Source organism: Eptatretus burgeri, chromosome 1, assembly GCF_056783735.1.
Source record: "Eptatretus burgeri isolate ZD-2024b chromosome 1, Ebu_testis_v1, whole genome shotgun sequence".
Lineage (NCBI taxonomy): Eukaryota > Metazoa > Chordata > Myxini > Myxiniformes > Myxinidae > Eptatretus > Eptatretus burgeri.
The window spans coordinates 7,027,800-7,049,826 of NC_140961.1; the positions used below are offsets into that span (position 1 = coordinate 7,027,800).

Here is a 22,027-nt window from a genome sequence, read left to right on the forward strand (position 1 = left end):
AGGTAATAATACAAACGGGAATGATGCCGGACCTTACGACTCGGATCTTGGTATCCTATCCCAGAGGGCGAGTCAACAGAAGATGATAACAGACGAGTACGAGATCTACAGTTTGTTCCAAAAAGACCTGGACGACTTTGGTTGTAAATATATTTAGTACCTCAAATGATACAATGATACCCTTTGTTTAATATGATACAGAAACTCATAAAGTTTTCTGTATTTTCAGGTTTGGTGGTTTAATATAAAAGAAAATGGCGACTCCACAGAAGAAAGCTCATTCCATCGAATGGTTCATTGAAACGAGATCCGACACGCAAGTTGAGCGTAATTTCTGTACAAGGTATGGAAGGAATCCGCCATCGCAGATTATCATTGGAGAGTGGTACAAGAGGTTTAAGGAGACTGGAAGTTGTCAAAAACAGAAAAGTACCGGTCGACCAAACACAAGTACACAGCTGACGTTGAACGAGTGTGTGAATCATTTCAACAAAGTCCCAGTAAATCAAATTGACGTGCATCCAGAGAACTGGGACCACCAACCACCAGTGTACACAGGATTTTACATAAAAGACTGAAGCTTTGTGCCTATAAGGTGCAGATTCTGCAGGAAGTCAAAGCAATGATGGACACAAATGCAAGGCGTTTGCCTTGGAAATGCTCAGTCACATTGAGGATGACGAGGGTTTCCTGAAAAAGGTCATGTTCACAGACAAGCTTGCTTTCATGTATCGGGGAAGGTCAACCACACAATGTGAGGATCTGGGGCTCTGAAAACCCCCCACGTGGTCTTTGAGCACATATGTGACAGTCCAAAGGTTAATGTGTGGTGTGGCCTTCTCCACGACTGCTTGGTCAGTCCGTTTTTCTTTGCAGAGGATACAGTGATCTTAATAGTTTACATGAACATGTTAGAAGGACTTGCCGTCACAAATATTGAAGACCTGCAACCCGATATCATTTTTCTGTCGGGGTTTGTCAAAGATGTTGGCAACAACACCAAGGTGGCAAACCTTCAGAATCTTCGTTCTCTGATCATAGCCGCATGCGCACTGGTGGACGTAAATATGTTGTGCGGAACATGGCAAGAACTCGTGTACTGCCTTGATGACCTGTGCACAACAAACTGAGCTCACATTGAAGTGTATCGATGTGGTGCAAAAAACTTTATGAGTTTCTGTATCGCATAAAGCACAGGGTGTCGTATCTTTTGTGGTTCTAAATATATTGTTGCAGGCCGGGGGTCCGGCGGAGAGAACGACCACAAGGTGGGAAACTACGTTGACTCCCACCAGACACCCCAAATTGTAGGCCGTCGCTCACGGATAATTCTGTGACGCGGCGGGTCGCTGAACCGACCGTAGATGCCAATACCTCAACCGTGTGGCGTTGGGTCCTCCTGTCTAGAAACAAGTTACCTAATTAACCACGCGGTTTCGACTACCGGGGAACCACACCCTCGGTACGCCTTGTCCGAACCGGATCACTCTACCAACTACCGACTACCTTTCCGGTCGCGGTTGGTTTTTGAAAGGGAAAAGTCGGAGTTGGTGGATGCGAAGGACCTCGACCAAGCCTCTAATCTGGTCCTGCCTTCTACTCATCTCTCGCCTCTTTGAACTCCACCAGACACGATTACCACACGTGCGGCTGTGGACTGAACTGCACAGCTTTTGTCCGGTGCCGCACCACGGAGCATCCCTTTCCCCAGAATGCTCAGGTACCCTAAACGGTGTCCTCAACTCCCTCCCACCCTGGCTGCAGAAGACCTTTTTCTTTTCATTGGGTTTATTTTGTTCGAGTGTGTGTCAGAGTGTGTTGGCACCTGTCCGCTCGGTAAATCTGTTTAAGATTTTTTTTATTGTTGTGATTGTTGCTTTATTAGTCTCGCGTTCAGTCTGCACTGTGTCCTCTTTTGTAAGTTGCTTGTGAATTGCCGCATCACACCTCTCTCATCCTCTCCTGCGTAACATACCGAATAAACCTTGTTCCTGTACCACATGCTTTTCCTCGCTTTATTGAAAATAAATAATTGTAGAAATGTTCCCAGCTCGTCTTTGTCTTTTCCTCCATTGGTCCAGCATGGTTCGGATCTAAGTTTAGCAAGGTCTTTATTCCCGATAATCCGTTCCTTCTAGCCGGTACGTCCTGGGCAGTGTCGCTCGGCTGCATCCGATCCGGTAAAGTGATCTGGTCCGGTAGAGTGATCTGGTTCGGACAAGGCGTACCGAGGTCATGTTCCCTGGTAATTAAACCACGTGATTAATTAGGTAACTCGATTAACCCATAGACGCGAGGACCCTAGGTCACGCGGTGGAGTTATTGGCGTCCAAGGTCAGTTAAGCGACCCGCCGCATCATGGAATTATCCGTGTGCGACTGCCTACAATTCCGGGGAGCCTGTTGGGAACCGACATAGCTTTCCCCAACTAGTGGTCTTCTCACCCGACCCCCTGGCCCACAACAATATATATATATATATATATATATATATATATATATATATATATATATATATATATATATATATATATATATATAATGAAAGACCATAATACATCACAAGGAACCATTCATTCTTCATGTCATTTCACACATTAAAACTATTTTTATAATTACAATTATTAGTCAACGACAGTGTGTCATATGTCACATTTCAAATCCTGATTTTGTTTTCTTTTTGCAACTATGAAGGAGCTAATATTCAAGGTCTCCCACCTTTTGGGGGTGTTGTCACACGTCACATACACATTACACAGCCTATTTAACAAGGGACAAGGCAAGAAGAGCCTCACAAATATTGCACCCAAGCCCAATTACCGAAACGGTTGCCATGGCAACAGATTTCAGCCAATCACACCCGTGATCTAATCAGGTTGAGATGATGTCATGAGGAACAGTGATCTGCGATATGAAAGCCAAATGTTCAACGGTTTTTCAAATATCACGTTCACAAAAGTACATGGACGGATGATCGGTCGGAGATCATTTCAATGTCCCCTCCCGTCTTCGAGGTTGTCAGAGCTGGGTTGGGGACAATTCGTACAACAGGATATCTGAGAGGGAGCACAAATGACTTTGTGCTGTCACGTATGGGTTTGGTTGTACATGGACGGATGATCGGTCGGACATAATTTCAATGTCCCCTCCCGTCTTCGACTTTGTCAGAGCTGGGTTGGGGACAATTCGTCCAACAGGATATCTGAGAGGGAGCACAAATCACTTTGTGCTGTCACGTCTGGGTTTGGTTGCCAACCTGACTGTAAACTGCCGGACTAGTGATTCACATGCAGACGTTACATCACAAAACACACCACCATACCTAAGATGCACATAAAGCTGGCTGGCCCATCTGCTAGCATAAAGCCGGTCAACGACATATATCCCACTTATGTATTTTCGCCTGTTTGAAGGTTTGGGAGAGACCACTGTAATCACTTTGTGCCAACGTACATGTAGATCTACTTTAATAGGTGTCGTTCAAGTGGCACAGATATCGTTGGTAATGCCCCGTCCAATGAGGTCAACAAACAGGTAAATATTATTTCCTCGAATGATTAACATGGTAAACTAAGGCTTCCAAGTTACAAACCAATATCATTCAAGAGTCTCCAGAAAATACTTAACTTTGTGTCCTCGGCAAGTGCACGGGGCCGCTCTCCAAACCCTCTCCGGGATGTTTTCCTTGCTTCCTTCCATCCATGTTCTGTTTTGATCAACAATCATCATCGTCATCATCATCATGTAGGATGTAAATAGGATTTTAAACATCGTTCATCACTGGGGGAAGGTTTACATCATGACCAGGGGAATGTCATCGAGGAAAATGGAGTTAGGGGTCAGGTTGAGCAGGACAAATCTGGACTGGTTTTTGGAAAGACCACGAAGTGATGGCGAGCAGCAGTCCTGAAGGAACGGAGTAAAGAGTAGGAGTTGCAAAGATGTAAAAGAAGTGAATTGAAAGATCGATGAGCGTCGGGCTCGGACTTCATCAGGATAATGAGGTTTGTGAGAATTTGGAAGCACATCATGGAAGACCTGCGGTGGGCTGTAGGTGAGCAGAAAGAAGAGTACGCGTGTTGAGCAAGACCTGATGAGAGGTCTTTTGAAAACTGAAAGGCCACCGACCTGCTCACAATGGACTCTGTGATTTGACCTTATGCCAAGAGATACCAATAATTGGAAGAGCCTTGGATTTAACTCTCACCAGGGATTAATTTGCTCTTCAGGATGACACTTTGGTGGAAATATTTACAAGTTGTATATAATTTTGATATAATTCACGTGGGGTTACCTATCCTGGCCATTGGTCCATGGTGTGAGACGTGGGCCCAGAGCCCTGACTCAGGGATCGGACTTTGTTGAGATAGGGCAGAAATTTGGAAAAGGTCACACCAGTGATAAGTCACCTACTCTTTGTCAAAAGACACCATTGGATCTCCATTGTCCACTCAGTACCACGAGCAAACAGATCCCAGTCCCTCCGAGGGACGGAATGCTCGTTGATGCTACGCCCTGTCCGCGAAGCACCAGTCGGACAGGTTGAGACTCAAACCCAGACTCGGCAGCCAAAAGGTGAGTGCACCACCTCAGGTCCCATCGTGTCCGACTCTGGAATAATTCTTACGTACAGTTAATTTGACAAGCTTTTCCTCGCTTCAGGGTAAACCCTTTGAACCGAGGATATTGAAATCAGGAAGAATGAAAAGGTCTTTTAATTAATGAAATTATCTACTCAAGAGTAACAGGAGATTCAACTACATCAAAAGTAAAAATATATATTAACAGAAGATAGCTGTGAATTATAGAATTCCCACATTTTCTTTTTCACATCCCCTGGAGAAACGAATATCATTATCCAATCATTTATCTTCATTTTCTAATAAGAGAGTAGTTAACCATCCATACGTCAACTATTCTGCATTGAGGTTCCTTGTTGTTTCAAATTCAGCCTGTGGCGGCTGTGCCGCTGATACGGTGCCCCTGTTACCAGTAAGATGGTACTCATTTGGGTGATCTCAGAAGGATGACAAGCTGAGTCAACCCACTTGGTGTTATTTCAACGGTAGGACAGGGGGCTCCAACTCAAGACCTGAAGATCTTTAGCTAACCACCTGAACTGTGAAGCCAACAACAGGCTTTTGAGGTTCCTTGTAAAGTCTTCACCACTCTGATGACAATTTTATTTCTGGGAAGAAGCCTTTACTGGTACGATTTTCATTTTACCCCTTTGAACCATAGTGGCCGGTTTACCATCTGCAATTCAAACCTCCATACACCCGAGCGACGAGTTTATTGACGGCTATTCAAACCTCCATATATCTGAGCGACGAGTTTACTGACCGCTATTCAAACCTCCATATACCTGAGCGGCAAGTTTACCAGCCACTATTCAAACCTCCCTCTAACCGAGCGGCTAGTTTACTGAGCACTATTCAAACCTCCCTCTATCTGAGCGGCAAGTTTACTAGCCACTATTCAAACCTCCATATAATCTAAGCGGCTGGATTACCCGCCGTTATTCGAACCTCCAGATACTGAGCGGCTAGTTCACTGACCGCAATTCAAACCTCCATATATCTAAGCAGCCGGATTACCAGCCATTATTCAAACCTCCATATATCTAAGCAGCCAGGTTACCAGCCGCTATTCAAACCTCCAGATACCGAGCGGCGTTTACTGACAGCTATTCAAACCTCCATATACCCGAGCGGCTAGTTTACTGGCCACTATTCAAACCTCCATATATTGAAGCGGCTAGTTTACTGACCGCTAGTCAAACCTCCTGACACCGATTGGCTAGTTTACTGACCGCCATTCAAACCTCCATATATCTAAGCGGCCGGTTTACCAGCTGCTATTCAAACCTCCCTCCACCCGAGCGGTGAGTTTACTGACCACTATTCAAACCTCCATACACCCAAGCGGATAGTTTACTGACCGCTATTCAAACCTCCCTCTACCCGAGCGGCTAGTTTACTGACCGCTTTTCAAACATCCACATACCCGAGCAGCCGGTTTACCAGCCGCTATTCAAACCTCCATATACCTGAGTGGCCGGTTCACTGACCGCTATTCAAACCTACACATGCCCAAGCGGCCGGATTTTTCTCCAGCGAGCCCAGGTTGGGGGAGCCGAAAGCTCAAGTAGCTTAGGGTTCAAAGGGGTTATGACCCCAAATGATCTGACTTTGTTCTGGGATTGTGAAGACGGGAGTTTGGCCGAAGAATTTCACCAACAGACTAAGCAGGCATCACGTTCGACTTGACCCGATTTTAACATCAATTTGTTCAGGCGTTTATTCCTCAATTACAATGATCTGATTATTTGTTCTCATGGTGTTTCTGCATGCCATTTAAAATTGTACTTATACCAGGAATAATAGATGTAGCACATTTCAAGGAACTTAAACACAGGAGGAAGACATTTGGCCAAACAAGGCCGACAACACTATTGCCAACCTCTGGTTGTTTGACCGTGCTCTATCCAATTTCAATTATGATTGCCATCAAGAAAGCAGCACGTACCATTTTAAAAGTCTTTGGTGTTCGAACCGCGGCCGAGTCACCACCGAGCAGTTGCTCCAACCATTACACACCGAGGCTGTACATGGACAACGTTTTACACATTCGTGATTGCCTTCTCGCTATTGATTGAACGTGGAAATTCAAGTCAATAGTAACACGTCATTGTCTGTTCTGGAACATTCTTAGCAATAACATTATTTCTCTGTGATCGTCCCAAAGGTTAGTTCGGTTGGCGAGGGTTAAACCGGTCGGTTTATCTTCGCCTTCACAGCAATAATTATTGTGTCTGATTATAATCGGATTATAATCGGATTATAATCGGACACTACCTCATTTCGTCAGGAAAGGAATTTTGAATTTGTTTGGTGGTGCTGGCAATAACTCATTCACTCTCAGGAAAAAAAAACAAGAGACACCATCAGAGCTTGAATTGGCATTCACCAACTAATACGAGCAGATGGGACATCCGGTTCAACGGCCATCTTTGCGACGCACCGCCCCGCCTGCAACGCACCAATCAAGCCGTTTACCACGAGGTTGAAAATTGAACCCACACTAAACAGCACCAAGGTACGTGCGCTACCTCTGAACCATCCTATCAGAATTAGCAACTACCACACAAAAACATGAACCATCGGCCTTGAGGCCATAATTTTTTTTCGAAGATGGACGGAGGTTATGTTCTCACTCCTGTTTGTTTGTTTGTTTGTTTGTGACCAGGATATCTCAAAAAGCGATGGACGGATTCGCACGAAACTCGGTGGACCGGTTGGGTGTGTGACAACAACGCGGCGATTCGATTTTCTTTCACGTCTGGATCGATCCAGATCCATATATCCAGAATAGCAGTATCCAGCAGTGGATACGAAACGTCCACTGTTCAACCTGGTGGAGGTACGTGCTCTATCGAGTACCGTTCTACTTCAAGATGTATCTTCCACATTTATCTTGCGCAGGAAGAGACGCCCTCACTCATCCCCCTTATGATGGTTTGTTTTGATGAGGACCACCACCCCCCCCCCAGCCAATCACCATATTAACATACTCCTCTCCTTCATCATCTAAGCCTGGTGTTGGCTTAGTGGTTAGGATGGTGGCTTGGGATCCCAGGGTCCTGAGTTCAATCCCTGTTGGCTACTGAATTAACACCAGGGGGTTGACTCAGCCTGTCATCCTTCTGAGGTCGGCGAAATGAGTACCAGTGTACTGGTCCCGGTGTATGCCCCGGTTAGAATAGGTGTACCATATCCCTGTGTGTCGTAAGAGGCGACCAGGGTTGGCGTCAGGAAGGGCATCCGGCCATAAAACATTGCCTCAAGAAAAAGCCAAACCCCTGCACAGCAGGGAAAAATGGCTGTAAAAACGGTCATTTTTTTTTCTCCTTCATCATCTGTAACACACCTCAGGGGAAACCCCTCGTTTGTCTCTGAATATTTGCCTGGATGATATGAATCGAATCAAATATGATGATATCGAACCGAATATCTTCCCGATGAAAATTCTTTGAGGCTTCCAGGACAAAATGGAACCCCGGGACAGGACAATAAGGTTCTATTTTGAGCATGATTTTATCATAAACAAGCATGTGTTGCATTCCTGGTTTTGAAAGAGGAAACTTCCTGCCAACTGTCCCAATTTAAGGTAACAGGTATTTCTCTTTGAAGGTATATGCGGGGTTTGTCTTCACCTTGATGTGTCTGCTTTGCAGAGATCGAAGCAGTGATGTTCATGTAGAATGCACTACCTCGTTCAAACGCTGACCGTCCTGTGGACTTCGGTGACTTTACATCCGTATGTTGAGCATGCAATCGTGTTGGAGTGCTGCAAACATTACACACTTTCATTGCACTTTATCTATGTACCATTGTGTGCCAACTGTTGCATCTTTAAACAACAGGAATGTGATGCGAGTACATCATAATCATCATCATCATGGGATTGATTTTGTGCAAGATGCTGAAAGAATGGCTTACGATGTAAACAAGACGTTAAAGTTGCAGGACAGCGAAAATTAGGCACCCATCGAACGAGGCAGTCAGCTTTCAGGGGTGTAATGCCTGATGGGAAAATGGTGACAAAACATCGCAAAAGTCAGTGGAAATTGCAGGAAACGTTAAATATGCTAAAAGCAATCATTGCCTGGATGTATAGAATCATAAATGTAGATCATATTTCAGAGAGTTGACAGCTCGCGAAGTTGACACTCTCTGCAAAGCAGACACATCAAGGTGAAGACAAACCCCGCATATACCTTCAAAGAGAAATACCTGTTACCTTAAATTGGGACAGTTGGCAGGAAGTTTCCTCTTTCAAAACCAGGAATGCAACACATGCTTATTTATGATAAAATCATGCTCAAAATAGAACCTTATTGTCCTGTCCCGGGGTTCCATTTTGTCCTGGAAGCCTCAAAGAATTTTCATCGGGAAGATATTCGGTTCGATATCATCATATTTGATTCGATTCATATCATCCAGGCAAATATTCAGAGACAAACGAGGGGTTTCCCCTGAGGTGTGTTACAGATGATGAAGGAGAAAAAAAAATGACCGTTTTTACAGCCATTTTTCCCTGCTGTGCAGGGGTTTGGCTTTTTCTTGAGGCAATGTTTTATGGCCGGATGCCCTTCCTGACGCCAACGCTGGTCGCCTCTTACGACACACAGGGATATGGTACACCTATTCTAACCGGGGCATACACCGGGACCAGTACACTGGTACTCATTTCGCCGACCTCAGATGGATGACAGGCTGAGTCAACCCCCTGGTGTTAATTCAGTAGCCAACAGGGATTGAACTCAGGACCCTGGGATCCCAAGCCACCATCCTAACCACTAAGCCAACACCAGGCTTAGATGATGAAGGAGAGGAGTATGTTAATATGGTGATTGGCTGGGGGGGGGGGGGTGGTGGTCCTCATCAAAACAAACCATCATAAGGGGGATGAGTGAGGATGTCTCTTCCTGCGCAAGATAAATGTGGAAGATACATCTTGAAGTAGAACGGTACTCGATAGAGCACGTACCTCCACCAGGTTGAACAGTGGACGTTTCGTATCCACTGCTGGATACTGCTATTCTGGATATATGGATCTGGATCGATCCAGACGTGAAAGAAAATCGAATCGCCGCGTTGTTGTCACACACCCAACCGGTCCACCGAGTTTCGTGCGAATCCGTCCATCGCTTTTTGAGATATCCTGGTCACAAACAAACAAACAAACAAACAGGAGTGAGAACATAACCTCCGTCCATCTTCGAAAAAAAATTATGGCCTCAAGGCCGATGGTTCATGTTTTTGTGTGGTAGTTGCTAATTCTGATAGGATGGTTCAGAGGTAGCGCACGTACCTTGGTGCTGTTTAGTGTGGGTTCAATTTTCAACCTCGTGGTAAACGGCTTGATTGGTGCGTTGCAGGCGGGGCGGTGCGTCGCAAAGATGGCCGTTGAACCGGATGTCCCATCTGCTCGTATTAGTTGGTGAATGCCAATTCAAGCTCTGATGGTGTCTCTTGTTTTTTTTTTCCTGAGAGTGAATGAGTTATTGCCAGCACCACCAAACAAATTCAAAATTCCTTTCCTGACGAAATGAGGTAGTGTCCGATTATAATCCGATTATAATCCGATTATAATCAGACACAATAATTATTGCTGTGAAGGCGAAGATAAACCGACCGGTTTAACCCTCGCCAACCGAACTAACCTTTGGGACGATCACAGAGAAATAATGTTATTGCTAAGAATGTTCCAGAACAGACAATGACGTGTTACTATTGACTTGAATTTCCACGTTCAATCAATAGCGAGAAGGCAATCACGAATGTGTAAAACGTTGTCCATGTACAGCCTCGGTGTGTAATGGTTGGAGCAACTGCTCGGTGGTGACTCGGCCGCGGTTCGAACACCAAAGACTTTTAAAATGGTACGTGCTGCTTTCTTGATGGCAATCATAATTGAAATTGGATAGAGCACGGTCAAACAACCAGAGGTTGGCAATAGTGTTGTCGGCCTTGTTTGGCCAAATGTCTTCCTCCTGTGTTTAAGTTCCTTGAAATGTGCTACATCTATTATTCCTGGTATAAGTACAATTTTAAATGGCATGCAGAAACACCATGAGAACAAATAATCAGATCATTGTAATTGAGGAATAAACGCCTGAACAAATTGATGTTAAAATCGGGTCAAGTCGAACGTGATGCCTGCTTAGTCTGTTGGTGAAATTCTTCGGCCAAACTTCCGTCTTCACAATCCCAGAACAAAGTCAGATCATTTGGGGTCATAACCCCTTTGAACCCTAAGCTACTTGAGCTTTCGGCTCCCCCAACCTGGGCTCGCTGGAGAAAAATCCGGCCGCTTGGGCATGTGTAGGTTTGAATAGCGGTCAGTGAACCGGCCACTCAGGTATATGGAGGTTTGAATAGTGGCTGGTAAACCGGCTGCTCGGGTATGTGGATGTTTGAAAAGTGGTCAGTAAACTAGCAGCTCGGGTAGAGGGAGGTTTGAATAGCGGTCAGTAAACTATCCGCTTGGGTATATGGAGGTTTGAATAGTGGTCAGTAAACTCACCGCTCGGGTGGAGGGAGGTTTGAATAGCAGCTGGTAAACCGGCTGCTTAGATATATGGAGGTTTGAATGGCGGTCAGTAAACTAGCCACTCGGTGTCAGGAGGTTTGACTAGCGGTCAGTAAACTAGCCGCTTCAATATATGGAGGTATGAATAGCGGCCGGTAAACGCCGCTTGGTATCTGGAGGTTTGAATAGCGGCTGGTAATCCGGCTGCTTTGATATATGGAGGTTTGAATAGTGGCCAGTAAACTAGCCGCTCGGGTATATGGAGGTTTGAATAGCTGTCAGTAAACGCCGCTCGGTATCTGGAGGTTTGAATAGCGGCTGGTAACCTGGCTGCTTAGATATATGGAGGTTTGAATAATGGCTGGTAATCCGGCTGCTTAGATATATGGAGGTTTGAATTGCGGTCAGTGAACTAGCCGCTCAGTATCTGGAGGTTCGAATAACGGCGGGTAATCCAGCCGCTTAGATATATGGAGGTTTGAATAGTGGCTAGTAAACTTGCCGCTCAGATAGAGGGAGGTTTGAATAGTGCTCAGTAAACTAGCCGCTCGGTTAGAGGGAGGTTTGAATAGTGGCTGGTAAACTTGCCGCTCAGGTATATGGAGGTTTGAATAGCGGTCAGTAAACTCGTCGCTCAGATATATGGAGGTTTGAATAGCCGTCAATAAACTCGTCGCTCGGGTGTATGGAGGTTTGAATTGCAGATGGTAAACCGGCCACTATGGTTCAAAGGGGTAAAATGAAAATCGTACCAGTAAAGGCTTCTTCCCAGAAATAAAATTGTCATCAGAGTGGTGAAGACTTTACAAGGAACCTCAAAAGCCTGGTGTTGGCTTCACGGTTCAGGTGGTTGGCTAAAGATCTTCAGGTCTTGAGTTGGAGCCCCCTGTCCTACCGTTGAAATAACACCAAGTGGGTTGACTCAGCTTGTCATCCTTCTGAGATCACCAAAATGAGTACCATCTTACTGGTAACAGGGGCACCGTATCAGCGGCACAGCCGCCACAGGCTGAATTTGAAACAACAAGGAACCTCAATGCAGAATAGTTGACGTATGGATGGTTAACTACTCTCTTATTAGAAAATGAAGATAAATGATTGGATAATGATATTCGTTTCTCCAGGGGATGTGAAAAAGAAAATGTGGGAATTCTATAATTCACAGCTATCTTCTGTTAATATATATTTTTACTTTTGATGTAGTTGAATCTCCTGTTACTCTTGAGTAGATAATTTCATTAATTAAAAGACCTTTTCATTCTTCCTGATTTCAATATCCTCGGTTCAAAGGGTTTACCCTGAAGCGAGGAAAAGCTTGTCAAATTAACTGTACGTAAGAATTATTCCAGAGTCGGACACGATGGGACCTGAGGTGGTGCACTCACCTTTTGGCTGCCGAGTCTGGGTTTGAGTCTCAACCTGTCCGACTGGTGCTTCGCGGACAGGGCGTAGCATCAACGAGCATTCCGTCCCTCGGAGGGACTGGGATCTGTTTGCTCGTGGTACTGAGTGGACAATGGAGATCCAATGGTGTCTTTTGACAAAGAGTAGGTGACTTATCACTGGTGTGACCTTTTCCAAATTTCTGCCCTATCTCAATAAAGTCCGATCCCTGAGTCAGGCCTCTGGGCCCACGTCTCACACCATGGACCAATGGCCAGGATAGGTAACCCCACGTGAATTATATCAAAATTACATACAACTTGTAAATATTTCCACCAAAGTGTCATCCTGAAGAGCAAATTAATCTCTGGTGAGAGTTAAATCCAAGGCTCTTCCAATTATTGGTATCTCTTGGCATAAGGTCAAGTCACAGAGTCCATTGTGAGCAGGTCGGTGGCCTTTCAGTTTTCAAAAGACCTCTCATCAGGTCTTGCTCAACACGCGTACTCTTCTTTCTGCTCACCTACAGCCCACCGCAGGTCTTCCATGATGTGCTTCCAAATTCTCACAAACCTCATTATCCTGATGAAGTCCGAGCCCGACGCTCATCGATCTTTCAATTCACTTCTTTTACATCTTTGCAACTCCTACTCTTTACTCCGTTCCTTCAGGACTGCTGCTCGCCATCACTTCGTGGTCTTTCCAAAAACCAGTCCAGATTTGTCCTGCTCAACCTGACCCCTAACTCCATTTTCCTCGATGACATTCCCCTGGTCATGATGTAAACCTTCCCCCAGTGATGAACGATGTTTAAAATCCTATTTACATCCTACATGATGATGATGACGATGATGATTGTTGATCAAAACAGAACATGGATGGAAGGAAGCAAGGAAAACATCCCGGAGAGGGTTTGGAGAGCAGCCCCGTGCACTTGCCGAGGACACAAAGTTAAGTATTTTCTGGAGACTCTTGAATGATATTGGTTTGTAACTTGGAAGCCTTAGTTTACCATGTTAATCATTCGAGGAAATAATATTTACCTGTTTGTTGACCTCATTGGACGGGGCATTACCAACGATATCTGTGCCACTTGAACGACACCTATTAAAGTAGATCTACATGTACGTTGGCACAAAGTGATTACAGTGGTCTCTCCCAAACCTTCAAACAGGCGAAAATACATAAGTGGGATATATGTCGTTGACCGGCTTTATGCTAGCAGATGGGCCAGCCAGCTTTATGTGCATCTTAGGTATGGTGGTGTGTTTTGTGATGTAACGTCTGCATGTGAATCACTAGTCCGGCAGTTTACAGTCAGGTTGGCAACCAAACCCAGACGTGACAGCACAAAGTGATTTGTGCTCCCTCTCAGATATCCTGTTGGACGAATTGTCCCCAACCCAGCTCTGACAAAGTCGAAGACGGGAGGGGGACATTGAAATTATCTCCGACCGATCATCCGTCCATGTACAACCAAACCCAGACGTGACAGCACAAAGTGATTTGTGCTCCCTCTCAGATATCCTGTTGGACGAATTGTCCCCAACCCAGCTCTGACAACGTCGAAGACGGGAGGGGGACATTGAAATGATCTCCGACCGATCATCCGTCCATGTACTTTTGTGAACGTGATATTTGAAAAACCGTTGAACATTTGGCTTTCATATCGCAGATCACTGTTCCTCATGACATCATCTCAACCTGATTAGATCACGGGTGTGATTGGCTGAAATCTGTTGCCATGGCAACCGTTTCGGTAATTGGGCTTGGGTGCAATATTTGTGAGGCTCTTCTTGCCTTGTCCCTTGTTAAATAGGCTGTGTAATGTGTATGTGACGTGTGACAACACCCCCAAAAGGTGGGAGACCTTGAATATTAGCTCCTTCATAGTTGCAAAAAGAAAACAAAATCAGGATTTGAAATGTGACATATGACACACTGTCGTTGACTAATAATTGTAATTATAAAAATAGTTTTAATGTGTGAAATGACATGAAGAATGAATGGTTCCTTGTGATGTATTATGGTCTTTCATTATATATATATATATATATATATATATATATATATATATATATATATATATATATATATATATATATATATATATTGTTGTGGGCCAGGGGGTCGGGTGAGAAGACCACTAGTTGGGGAAAGCTATGTCGGTTCCCAACAGGCTCCCCGGAATTGTAGGCAGTCGCACACGGATAATTCCATGATGCGGCGGGTCGCTTAACTGACCTTGGACGCCAATAACTCCACCGCGTGACCTAGGGTCCTCGCGTCTATGGGTTAATCGAGTTACCTAATTAATCACGTGGTTTAATTACCAGGGAACATGACCTCGGTACGCCTTGTCCGAACCAGATCACTCTACCGGACCAGATCACTTTACCGGATCGGATGCAGCCGAGCGACACTGCCCAGGACGTACCGGCTAGAAGGAACGGATTATCGGGAATAAAGACCTTGCTAAACTTAGATCCGAACCATGCTGGACCAATGGAGGAAAAGACAAAGACGAGCTGGGAACATTTCTACAATTATTTATTTTCAATAAAGCGAGGAAAAGCATGTGGTACAGGAACAAGGTTTATTCGGTATGTTACGCAGGAGAGGATGAGAGAGGTGTGATGCGGCAATTCACAAGCAACTTACAAAAGAGGACACAGTGCAGACTGAACGCGAGACTAATAAAGCAACAATCACAACAATAAAAAAAATCTTAAACAGATTTACCGAGCGGACAGGTGCCAACACACTCTGACACACACTCGAACAAAATAAACCCAATGAAAAGAAAAAGGTCTTCTGCAGCCAGGGTGGGAGGGAGTTGAGGACACCGTTTAGGGTACCTGAGCATTCTGGGGAAAGGGATGCTCCGTGGTGCGGCACCGGACAAAAGCTGTGCAGTTCAGTCCACAGCCGCACGTGTGGTAATCGTGTCTGGTGGAGTTCAAAGAGGCGAGAGATGAGTAGAAGGCAGGACCAGATTAGAGGCTTGGTCGAGGTCCTTCGCATCCACCAACTCCGACTTTTCCCTTTCAAAAACCAACCGCGACCGGAAAGGTAGTCGGTAGTTGGTAGAGTGATCCGGTTCGGACAAGGCGTACCGAGGGTGTGGTTCCCCGGTAGTCGAAACCGCGTGGTTAATTAGGTAACTTGTTTCTAGACAGGAGGACCCAACGCCACACGGTTGAGGTATTGGCATCTATGGTCGGTTCAGCGACCCGCCGCGTCACAGAATTATCCGTGAGCGACGGCCTACAATTTGGGGTGTCTGGTGGGAGTCAACGTAGTTTCCCACCTTGTGGTCGTTCTCTCCGCCGGACCCCCGGCCTGCAACAATATATTTAGAACCACAAAAGATACGACACCCTGTGCTTTATGCGATACAGAAACTCATAAAGTTTTTTGCACCACATCGATACACTTCAATGTGAGCTCAGTTTGTTGTGCACAGGTCATCAAGGCAGTACACGAGTTCTTGCCATGTTCCGCACAACATATTTACGTCCACCAGTGCGCATGCGGCTATGATCAGAGAACGAAGATTCTGAAGGTTTGCCACCTTGGTGTTGTTGCCAACATCTTTGACAAACCCCGACAGAAAAATGATATCGGGTTGCAGGTCTTCAATATTTGTGACGGCAAGTCCTTCTAACATGTTCATGTAAACTGTTAAGATCACTGTATCCTCTGCAAAGAAAAACGGACTAACCAAGCAGTCGTGGAGAAGGCCACACCACACATTAACCTTTGGACTGTCACATATGTGCTCAAAGACCACGTGGGGGGTTTTCAGAGCCCCAGATCCTCACATTGTGTGGTTGACCTTCCCCGATACATGAAAGCAAGCTTGTCTGTGAACATGACCTTTTTCAGGAAACCCTCGTCATCCTCAATGTGACTGAGCATTTCCAAGGCAAACGCCTTGCATTTGTGTCCATCATTGCTTTGACTTCCTGCAGAATCTGCACCTTATAGGCACAAAGCTTCAGTCTTTTATGTAAAATCCTGTGTACACTGGTGGTTGGTGGTCCCAGTTCTCTGGATGCACGTCAATTTGATTTACTGGGACTTTGTTGAAATGATTCACACACTCGTTCAACGTCAGCTGTGTACTTGTGTTTGGTCGACCGGTACTTTTCTGTTTTTGACAACTTCCAGTCTCCTTAAACCTCTTGTACCACTCTCCAATGATAATCTGCGATGGCAGATTCCTTCCATACCTTGTACAGAAATTACGCTCAACTTGCGTGTCGGATCTCGTTTCAATGAACCATTCGATGGAATGAGCTTTCTTCTGTGGAGTCGCCATTTTCTTTTATATTAAACCACCAAACCTGAAAATACAGAAAACTTTATGAGTTTCTGTATCATATTAAACAAAGGGTATCATTGTATCATTTGAGGTACTAAATATATTTACAACCAAAGTCGTCCAGGTCTTTTTGGAACAAACTGTAAATCTCGTACTCGTCTGTTATCATCTTCTGTTGAATCGCCCTCTGGGATAGGATACCAAGATCCGAGTCGTAAGGTCCGGCATCATTCCCGTTTGTATTATTACCTCGTGCACACAAAGCGAAAAGCGGGGTTAGGCAATTTGTTCATGTCCGTCCGTCTGTCTGTCTAATTCAGTTTATGATCGAGGAATAGCTCATTTAAATTGAATGTTATATTTTGAACACAAGTCCAAACATGAACAGGTAGACAAGTTTGCCGTTTTTGGCGACAATATGCTGGCTGATGTGGAAGAAAAATAATTATATTCATGCACACTCAATTATAATTGTTGCTGGTACTTTATATATTTAATTTTTTATGCTACAAGTCGAATTGGCTGTCAGTTATGTTTCCCTTTACCCAAGAGTCTTTTGACCTACATATTTCTAAAAAGAATGTCTTACTTTGAAACAGGGTGACCTGGTTGATAACACTGCAAACTTTTGCCATGATTGTGTCATTCTCTCCCTTACACCCAAAGTGGACACGTATTGCAGTTTTGAGTTATTTTGCCTTATGCTTATCAGCTAATCCTGAAGTTGAATTGACAAATGTCTCACTCTCCCAATCTTTGGAATGTCAAATTGTGTATAAGAAGAATTGCTTCAGGCTTATGTTTCAGTGAATCATTCAATGTTCTTCCTCCGTATATACGAAATTTAAGATTCTCCTTTGGTATGCTGATCCAACTTGTGGAAATTGAGTTATTTTCCACCACAATTTGAATTCATCCTGACCGCACATGTGCAGAGAAGAGTAAAGGTATAACTTTTACTCTGTCTGTCTGCTTGGCAGTCAAACAAAATTTAAAATCATTCCAAACTGGAAACCTAATGTTATTAAGGACGTTATAAAGGACACAAACAACACACATGGAAAAATAATTTGACATGTTCGATGGGGTGTTGTAATAGTCAGTGGGGAAATGGCGGTGAAACCTGGAATTAATTTATTTATACACCTTTAAACCTTTATTTGAATTGAATTATAAACCTGAAGACTGGAAAACACAAATTGTCTTTGAAATACTTCCAAGAACCATTCTATGTACCGATTATTTCACGTGAGTGGGCATGGCATGTGAGAGGGTGCAGTTTCAGGGTGAAGAGGACGCCGCCAATATGGCTGGGTATGATGCCGATTGACGTGGTTGATGCTGCATCAACGAAGCCTCCATCTCCGAAACGTGTATAAGGGTGATGGATAAAACTGCTTCAGTAGCGCTAAACTTCTGGATTTTTTTAACCGATCTTTAAAATCATTACCATATTAAAATTGCGGTATATACTAAACACTGTGCGGAGTGTCGTGTTCTGTGAACTCTCTTGTTTATTCTTAAGCAAAAAATTTGAACTGATTTTGTTTATTTATAAATTACTGTGTTTTGGAATCTGGTTCTCAGGTTGATCTGCAGGAGGGTGTATCTATTCCAACTTAAACGGTCATCTGCCACGGTGCCAACAGAGGACATTGGATTGCACAGATTGTTGTCAGTCTGTCAAGGACATGAATTTTGCTGTCTGGTCTGTTGTCACTTGTTGTGATAATTATCAATTATAATGTGTCTTTCAAAAAGAGCATACCTTTAGACTAGTATACCTTGTCTAATGCTTCCTCTCTCCGGTCCTTCAAAAGTGCTGCCCATCGTCACCTTATGTCTTCTCGTACACCTTTCCCTGCTCTCTCTTTGTCCCATCTCAACACCATACCTGCCCACATCTCTCTCTCTCTCTCTCTCTCTCTCTCTCTCTCTCTCTCTCTCTCTCTCTCTCTCTCTCTCTCTCTCTCTCTCTCTCTCTCTCTCTCTCTCTCTCTCTCTCTCTCACATGTGCTGTCTTTCACCTGTGCTCTCTTCTATTATCTCTGACCCCTTCCTTCTGCTGCTTTCCTGTTTGCCTCCATGTTCCCTGAAATCCTCTCCCTGTCTGTGAACTTGCTCTCATCTCTCATCCAGCACCTCCATTGCTGTGTTACTTCCTGGTTTTCTTCAACTTGTGCAGCTTGGCTGCATCTCAGTGTTGATGTAAGCAGGAAGCAAAATCGATTGTTCAATGTAGCTCAAATAGAGTCTGCAGCGCCTTGTTTGTGCGAAAAGCATCACTTTGAAAGGATTTCTTGATCTGAACAAATCTCCGTTTTTAATCCACATCGTAACAATGGGAAATCATCATCATCATCATCATCATCATCATCATCATCATCATCATCATCATCATCATCACCGATTTTCAGCCCACTGCTGGACGAAAGCCCCAGCATGTTGATGCCATGATGTCACCTTGGGAAATGGTACCGCAGAGATAATCTTCTTACTAAAATACGCAATTTGATGTCCGTCTGTCTTTCTGGCTGTATTTTTGACTGTGATACATCCGGTCGTGACTTATCCAATCTCAACCAAACTTGACAGGAGGAATAAGGATCACATGATGGAGGTTGTAGCGACTTCATTTGCCCCTTCCCCATGGGGGTTTTCTGTCATGGGTGAAATCTGTGTTAAGGTGTATATCCATGTTAAGATAGCTAATCATGGCATTTTTCCAAGGCACTTCTAATAACAAAGGTAATAACAAGAATCATAATATCATAATATTAATGTTATTACAAAACAATATTAATACAAAAAAATATGACCACTGGACCTGTAGCTTTTCTGGGCCCTGTCCTCATGTTGAAACCCAAATTTGGTAGCATTCTGATTGGTGGGTCTGGAAAAGATTTTTGAAGGAATTTACGAAGTCTGCCATTTTGATCTACTACTGCCGTTTTACACTGAACTGACATAAATCTGAAGGAATCCCGACGTTCTTGATGCATTCTCTGTTTATCACGTCCGCCACATACAAACAGACCCGAGCCAAGACCTACTGTAATCTCCATACCCCACAGAGGACAATAACATGACCGTTCCTGCCGCTTCTGCAGGAAATGGGTGTACTAGTTCAACAAATGTGGATACTTTTCAGATTCACTGAATCAAAGAAGTGTACTCAGAACACCTTTGGGTCATGCCTGAAGGTTCGAGTTCACTTTAATTGCGGGTCGAACTGAATGTGACCGTAAAATTACCTGTTCGTTCAGGTGGTTAAAGACCAAGGTACTTTATCATTGGTCGCAGTTCAATTCCAGTATCCACCCACCAAGAGGGCACTCGTACAGCTCGGCACAGACAACGACAGTGAAAAGTGAAATCAGACACCATGGCTTGGACTGCACAACCGATATTTTGTTCATTGTCAGTGTTGTTCCAAATTTGCATCGCAAGCACGGTGTTGTAAATCCGATGATAATGCTTGCAAATGTTTATTTGTAAACCTCTGTTTATGGCGGCTCATTTACAATTACCAGGTGTGAGGAGAGGACAGCCGAACGAGCAGTTTCATGAGTACGGTGTGTCCAAATTACACCCCTGTAGCACAATGAAGCAGTGATTGCGTTTCCTTTGTACGGATTACAGCGATTTGTGGGGCTGGTTCGGCGTGTGTCCACTAGCTCAAGCGTGCCTTGACCAGTGCCAAATTCCGCCGTGCTTCGTCTTCCGTGCAAATGTTTTGCAATTCAAACCAAACCCGTGAGCCACCTTTCTCCAGGCATGATTTAAGGCGGACATGTTGTTTGTCTGCAAATGAAATTGAGAATCGGTTCGGTTTCTGTAGTGTGAGACGCGCAAATCCCACAGGGGACGCGGCTTGCGTGCCCTAAAGGTTGGCTTCGTGGTCGCATTCCATAGAAACACATAATAATCCTTTATCAAAGTATGATGTCATCATTAGATACATCATTGTGCCCAATTGTTTTCTCTCATTGTCTTCCTATTCTCAAAGATTCTGCGTTATGCGTCTATTGGCGACCCCCTTCTCAATGGCAACCCCATTCTCGACGATGAGTCGATGATCCATCCGAGGATCATGTGATGATGAAACAAAACACGGTGGAATATTGAGCTATTATTACGATCCCTACACCGATCATTACCTTATCTGTGGAGTCACTACAAGGAGGTCCACATGCAGGACGCGGGATGAGACGGTGCGAAAAGATGTCCGGAACAGTCAACCTTGTGACTTGAAGATCAAGCTGCAGGTGATCTCCGGCACCTTGGTGGAACTCTGTTGGCGGGAAAAAAAACAAAACAGGGGACACACGTGTCCCGAGCTCGTGGTGCGAGAGTGGAGGGTGGAGAACCCCCAACCAAAGATCCTGTGGGTCCCGTTACTATTACCCCCTTCGACCCTCGTACGTCATGCGGATGTCGGGAGCTCGGGAGCATCGGCCGTGCTGCGCGCGTGCGCACGTCCGTGCTGGGCACACTCGGTGCAACACAAACGGACGGCGAGCACTGCACTGCAAGACACGATCGGGTGAGCACGGAATATGAGTTCAAGGAGAGAACAAATTTAGCACCGCAAAGCAGCGTACCTGGTCATGCATCGTTGCACCTGTGCGCAGGTGGGAGGGGCGATGGGGTTTCCCTGCACGGGCGGATGGTAGAACAGTTTGCGAGTGAGGATACTGCATAGTGTATAATGAGTGCAATGGAAAACTGTGGCAGGAGGTGGTTGGGAGGGTGCGTGGTGTGTGGAGGTAGGTAGGATGTCCGACATAGAGTTTTTCATAATACGGTGTCTGACCAGACCAAGTCCGACCTGGGGATTGTCCTAAGGGTATTTTCATCCACATCCTCAGCCTTTAAAGACCCTCGAAGACCCCAAGGATCCCCCCCCCCATAAATGCTTTCACCATGCTTCAGAGATTATATCACATGCTTGAGAGAAGATTTTTCACATGATTGGGAGATACAGTCGTGGCCAAAATTATTGTTTCTCTTTTTTTCAAAGAATTCACCATTTCTTCCAGAAAATTGTTGAAATTCAAAATCTTTTCATGTAAAATCATCCACAAATGTATTTCTTTGTTTTGCAGTGGAAGAAAGGGGGAAAAAAAATCTGAAAAGATAACTTCATTTTCGCTTGTTCCACACAGAAATCCTAAAACGGCCCTGACAATATTATTGTCACCTTTTAGAAGTTGTGAGA

The 22,027-nt window shown here is 44.6% G+C and overlaps 1 long non-coding RNA gene across 1 annotated transcript; it reads right to left on the bottom strand.

Annotated features, from left to right (window-relative positions):
- Positions 1–9,557: 9,557 nt before the first annotated feature.
- On the bottom strand, positions 9,558–21,427 carry LOC147033812 (uncharacterized). Its single transcript, XR_015058912.1, has 3 exons — positions 21,232–21,427; positions 20,967–21,100; positions 9,558–9,725 (listed from the first exon to the last, which is right to left on the bottom strand). It is a non-coding gene; the product is annotated as an uncharacterized LOC147033812 (long non-coding RNA).
- Positions 21,428–22,027: the final 600 nt, after the last annotated feature.